Source organism: Protopterus annectens, chromosome 9.part0 (assembly GCF_019279795.1).
Source record: "Protopterus annectens isolate FY-2018-M chromosome 9.part0, PAN1.0, whole genome shotgun sequence".
NCBI lineage: Eukaryota > Metazoa > Chordata > Ceratodontiformes > Protopteridae > Protopterus > Protopterus annectens.
Genome location: NC_056743.1, coordinates 1,091,615,850 through 1,091,622,345, shown reverse-complemented (window position 1 = coordinate 1,091,622,345; position 6,496 = coordinate 1,091,615,850). Strand labels below are relative to the sequence as shown.

At 34.5% G+C, this 6,496-nt stretch overlaps 1 protein-coding gene across 3 annotated transcripts in view; it reads left to right on the top strand.

Annotated features, from left to right (window-relative positions):
* CALCOCO1 (calcium binding and coiled-coil domain 1) overlaps positions 1-6,496 on the top strand; it is a 1,510,704-nt gene that overhangs the window by 346,665 nt on the left and 1,157,543 nt on the right. The window lies entirely within an intron of this gene.

Sequence of the window (6,496 nt, the reverse complement as noted above, 5' to 3'; positions counted from 1 at the left end):
ACTGTTTCCTTTCTTGGATTAAAATTCTGGTGATGTGAATGTTCGTTGAAATAAGGTTTCGGTGTTGTCATCTCGGTTAAGTAAGATTCGACACACACACATACTTATGTATATATATATATATATATATGTATATATGTATATATGTATATGTATATATATATATATATATATATATATATATATATATATATATATATATATATATATATATATATATATGGGTCCCATACAGAATGCCGACAGCTCATAACACTGACACCCATATGGCCGATGCTATATGGTGGAGATTCAGAATATCGCAATGGGGAAATGCTATCTCCCAATAATGCAGAATGGAAAAATTTTCATTCTTGCATTGTATTGTGATCTCGGAGTTGGATATATTAAAGGTGCGGGGGATGTGGGGATGCAGGACAGCATAGCCCCCCTGCTAGCACAAAAAAGGAATTTTTATTTTCCTTTTTTGTTAAGTTCTGGCGCTGTTGATATTATGAGTGTCGGCCATATGGTTGATGGTGTTTTTGGCTGTCAGTGTTCTGTAGGTGATATATACACACAATATATATATATATATATATATATATATATATATATATACATACATACAAATTTGTGTGCGTGCACGTATACGTATATATACATACATACATTTGCACACACGCACATATCAATACCACCACTGGTTGCACAATTTCCCTTTCATGAAAACGCATCTGATTTAATATCATTTTGTAATTCTACATTTTCACCTGGGAAGATAAATGGACATGGCTTACAAAAATCCACATTTTAAAGTTCCGTATCTGGATTCCTCATGGTTCAAATTTTTAGTCGCTCCATCATGTTTATCAGAATTCCTTTTAAAATATTTTTCTATTTTATGTACAAAGATAGGCTTATCACCAAACACATTAAGCAGTTTCTCATCAGCCTTGAATATTGACCGTTTAGATCTAATAATATTTTTAATCTGCAAACAGTCACAGCTGTGTTGTAAAATTAAAGCCTTTTCAAATGTATTATCTTTCAGTGTTTTAGTAGCAGAGGAATTTTTATTAGTACACTGATTGAACCAGCTTGAAAACCAACACAAGAAGAGATTTATATCCTTCTCCCCATTATTAAGTGACTTTACTATTTACTCTAAATGCAAAATCTTGAAGGGTATTCGCATTTTAGGAAAAAGATATTCCAAAACATGTTTCTGGACCATAAAATCTACCTTATTCTAAATTATCCTGGCCACGCAAACTGGCCTTTAAATGAAACTACAGTTATATGAATACAGATGACAACTATTATAATATAGGCAACTGTTTGAAATGCTTGCCTTCCTAAAGATAATGAATGCAAAACCACTGTCAGCCTTAGTTAATAATGTATCCACATAGTTAACACTATCCATGTTTTAAGAATAAATAAACCTTAAAAAATGTGAATCCAGTTGATATAGTCAATAATTTCTATAACAGGACAGGAGTATTTTGATGTGTCCAGATTATGAATATATCATCCAAATGCCTCAAATATATATATATTCTGACAGGTTACATACCTATATTTTAAAATATACCTCTTCTCCCAGCTCCTCATAATTAAATTAAAATAGCAAGGGGTGCAAGCGGCACCCACGGCCACACTCTTAATCTGTTTGTAGAATTCCCCTTCAAAATAAAAGAAATATATAGTCAAAATTATTTCCATTAAATTCATAATTAGGTTAATTTAATTACAGGACAGAAAATTAAAGTACAAAAGTGCTTCATGAAAAAGTTCTAGGCCCTCTGAATGGGGTGTACAGAAAAATAAGTCAATCACATCTTCAGTTAAAAAAGCACATTCTTGCCATAAGTCTTTTGTAATCCTACCTAAAAAGTCCCAAGAATCTTTGAGTAAATTATTTTTATGAGAGAAAAAAAGGTTTTAACATCCTATCATTGTATACAACTAATTTATAAGTCTTGGAGCAACTAGCGGCATCTATTGGTCATTTCTCTCCAGGCCTCTGCTGAAAATTGGCTTTGTTCCAAGTCGGACTTTCCCGGTAAACAAATGTTAAAGAAAAACAAAAAAAGCAAGAAAAACTATCTTCTTATATGTCTTGGGTATACTTAAAATTGTAGGCATGCTGGGATTTTTATTCAATAAGAAGTCATATAGCTCAAAACTAATCATTCCCTGTAATAAACAGTCCTCTAGATACAGGTCAATCTTTTGATAGGCTATATTCATTTTATTAACAAAGATGACTATATATTTATTAGTATCTTAAAATATGTCAATAATACAATATGTAAAGTCAATGGTATCAAATATAACTACACCACCCCCTTTATCAGGTTTTATTATTCTAATAGAGGAGTCTTTGGAAAGAAATAACAAAGTGGTTTTTTTTAGTGGTTAGAGTTAATTTATTATAGCCTTTCTTACCATCAAATATGTATATGAATCTTCTTCACAAGCTTTTTCAAAAGATGAAACCAGGATGTTGGTGTTTGGTACAGATGTACTTTTTCCTTAAAATTTACCAATGTTTTTATTTTACCATTGTCTTGAAATTGTCAAGTTAAATTCAATTTCCTAATAAACAATTTCAAATAAATTAATCTGTCAAATCACTCTTGTTTATAGGAATGATATTTAACCCTTTTTCAAAAAGATGAAAATGGTTGATGTTAATGTCTAAATAACTATAACTGAAAATATGATATCCTTTATGATTTAGCATAATATTATTATAGTCACTGATAATTACTGAACAGGTTTCTTTTTATTTTCCCTCCTTCTCCCTTTTCCTCTGTTAGTTATCCCCGATTTTTTGGTAGGGTACAAAACCCTTTTCGTAAACATCTGAATTGTTTGTCGACTGTCTCTCCTCTTCTATTGACTCAAAAGCCTCTCCGAATGGGGAGGAGATTCTAAAGAGTCATTTAGATTGACAGTTTGGTCATCAGGTAACTTGGTAATATTATACTCATTTCTGCTGATAAGGCATTTGTTAGCTATGTCTGTACTATTTGATGCTTTAGTTATAGAGGGAAGGGGTACCTGTCTGACAGTTGTAATAACTCAAAATCAAATTGTGATTCTGGATCAGTTGCGTTTGGAAACCTGTTTTTGGGACTTGTTTAGTCCATAAACATTCTGTTAAATAAATGTTATTGAGTAGCAAGGTACAGTATTTCAGTCGCTTTTTCTCAAAAACCTGTAGCATATTTTCCTAGGAAATGCATTCAACCACAGTGTCTTTCATGGAGGATAAAGCAAAATCCTTTGAAAGCCAATTTTTAAAAACAAACAGTCGCTGATCTGAACAAGCATTCTCGTTATGTACAGCTCCATATATATTGTTATGATAACATCTTTATCTGAAGAAAATACAATATTTGAATGATCTGCAAAATGCTGCGGTTACTGTGGTACTGGAAGGGAATATCCAAAGTCACATTTTCATTGCAACAGGGAATAAACCAATGGGGAGCTGATTTGTGGGTAGCATTCCTGCTACTTCCAAAAATGGTGTTAACAGCAGAATCAGCTGTGTTAATTCTCTTGGGAGTTTTTCCAATGATGATAAATGATTTTCTAATAAACTGCCTTGAGTTTATATCTTACAATATATTTGTATTGGTTTTTAAACAAGAATTTAAATCTTTTTAAAGACATGACCGCTTTAAGAAAGTATCAGCTTTTTTGCATAATGCTGTTTAAGGCTGCTGTGTCATAGGTAGAGTATTCTGAAAAAGTTCCACATTTGCATGGGATGAAAGCGTCTTTTACAGTTTTCTAAAGAGAGTGTGACAACTAAAGTTGTTTTGTGCCAACAAACCGGAAGGTTTACATTGCGTGTATCCAGTTCCATTTTTTCAGTGTTTTTTGAAGGGGGTGTGTAGAGTTAACACCAAAATACACTTACTATTATTTTATTCAGTTGTCTGAAACAAAGATGGCCATTAAAAGAGTAAAAATGTACTTGACTGAGTCAAAGAAGGCAGGAAGTCTTTGTACTGTCATCATACTTATCAGTCTCTTAGAGCAAGAAATCTGGACAAAGCCAGAAATAATGGAGGGGGCAAAGGCCCAAAAATAGGGACAGTTTTTAAATATTGCCCTTACAAACTTGGAAAGTTGATAGAATAACAGGTTTTGAATTAGCATGAATTTTCTGAAGGGTATGAAGTCTGAAACTCAAATGCCTGTCTTTATTTTCTGACTTCAAGCTTTAATGATTTGGCAATGATTTGTCAAAAAAACACAATTTTATGAAAGACAGACCAAAAATATGACACGAAAAGTCCAGACATTCTGCAAAAATCTGGACAGTTGAGAGGTATGGCTGTCATGTAAAGTGTATGGAGGGAGAGGAGTCTTACAGTTGAAATGCCCAGAATATGCAGTCTTTTGGGGATACGCAGGGGATTGCTGAATGCTAACAGACTGACAGAAAAAATCCAAATCAAATGATCCCATGTGGCCAGTGTACACATAAAAAACCATGTTGACAATGTGATAGTATATTGTGTTTAGTTAAGTGGGACATTAGTTGGTGGTGAACGCATTTTTCCATGATTTTTGCTAGTGGAGAGAGGATAACATATAGTACTGCAGGGAGTTAGAACTGCAAAAACTTCAAGATATGATGAAGTAAATGTGACTTTACAGTTTTTTTTTGTTGTTGCTGTTGTCCTTTAACTGTTCCTTGCAGTGTGTATATTGATAGCAGAACTGGATTAAAGCAGTATGTGCCTGTAGTCTCTCAGGACTTCTGTTATATGTAACCATTAACTATTCATTTTTATATTTTTTAAATGAGTCTGTAGTATTTGTACATCGTTAGTATCGTTATGCAGGCATGTTGCTTATCGGAGATTGCCAGTCATAAAATTGACCATTTTATTGCCCGTGTTCTGTCTGCATGGGTAGAGAAATGACTTGACTTTAAATTAAACAGTGGCTTCCTCTGTTTGCATTTAGTAATCCCAAGCCTTTTCTGTAATATTATACTAGATTATTTAGTTAGCAGCTTGCACCAAAAACTACATGTTAGGTCTTTATGAATTCTTTAAATTTGATCTTGCAAACCTTGTAGATCACAACGCTTAAGGTTTGCTTACTGTTGACCTTCTGTCCCCACAAAATCACTGAAAAAATGATGTTCCTAAAACATGTAAACTTCCTAGTTGCGTAAATTATCCTCTCAACAAAAGCATTCCCAAGAGGAGCTGTGTAGTTTAGTCTGAAGAATATACAGTGTTTTTTCTGGACTTAAAATTAGTTTCTGTTTAGTACTCAACAAAGATTAGGGTTAATTAGCTAATGATCTTGGGGTGGTGGCAGAAGGGGCCACTGTATAGACAATGTGGATGGCAGGGTAGGGCAACCTTGGTCCTAAGAATCTGCATGGTGGTATCACCAGGAGATGCAGAAGTAACATGAAGAACATGCATAATAATTGCATCATGGTATAATTGTAAAACACATAGCTGTTTATTATTTCTGTTTCTGTTTTACCTTTTCAGACCTCATGGAGTTTACTTTGTACATCAATTTAACAGTAAAAAAAAAATCCTTTGTTACAAAGAGCAGTGGTCAGATAAAAGTATTGTAGCTCCCTGTGTCCAGCACATCCTGATATTATTTATACAATTGAAGCCTCAGGTGTGGAAAAACATGCAGCTTTTGAAGGGTATCCTAGGATTATAGGAGATTACTAGGCTAGCTACCCAGAGGTCATTTTAAGCATAGCTGTTTCATCCCACTGTAATACCACAGAAATGCTAGTCACTACTCAAGATTGCATTTAGTGATGAATGCCCATATCTAGGAGAGTTGTGGACTCTATCCCTGGTAAGAATTTACAGTGCCCAAGCCACTCGCCCAGGTTCCTCTTAAACAGTATCATAGAGTTGCTTTGTTTCATATGAATTGTTAGCCTGTTCCAAAGATGCAACAGTCACTGGGAGATAAAACTGTCCCTCCAGCATGTTCTGTTTCAGTCACAGGCCAAATTTAGATCCCTGAAACGTGTAGCCCTAGTTCCGTTTGATTTATGGGTATGCAGCAAGTTCATTAATTTGGCTCTTGGATTACTCTGTAGGCCAGGCATAAGTCTCCTCTAAGAAATCTATACAGTACAGAGTAGAGCGGCAGGGACTTTATTCACCCTGTGTATGGCACATGCTGGAGCCCCTTGATCTTTTTGCTAGAAACCTCTGAGGTCTCTCTAATTGCTGCAGATGCATAGTACAGTACATGCCAAACAGGGAGTCATACTCCATTATGGGCCGGATAAGTGCCAAATATAGGGTGGGTTACTTTTGATCTTGCTGTGATGCCTTTACTAATCAAATGTTCTATGTAGAAAGCTTTCCTCACCACAGTAGACACATTGTGGTTGAAGTTAGGATCACAGTCAACTTTTGATTCCAGGTTCCTTACCACTTCATGAGTACTGAGGGTATTGTTGATTTTAAAGTGTGAAAGGACATTGTTT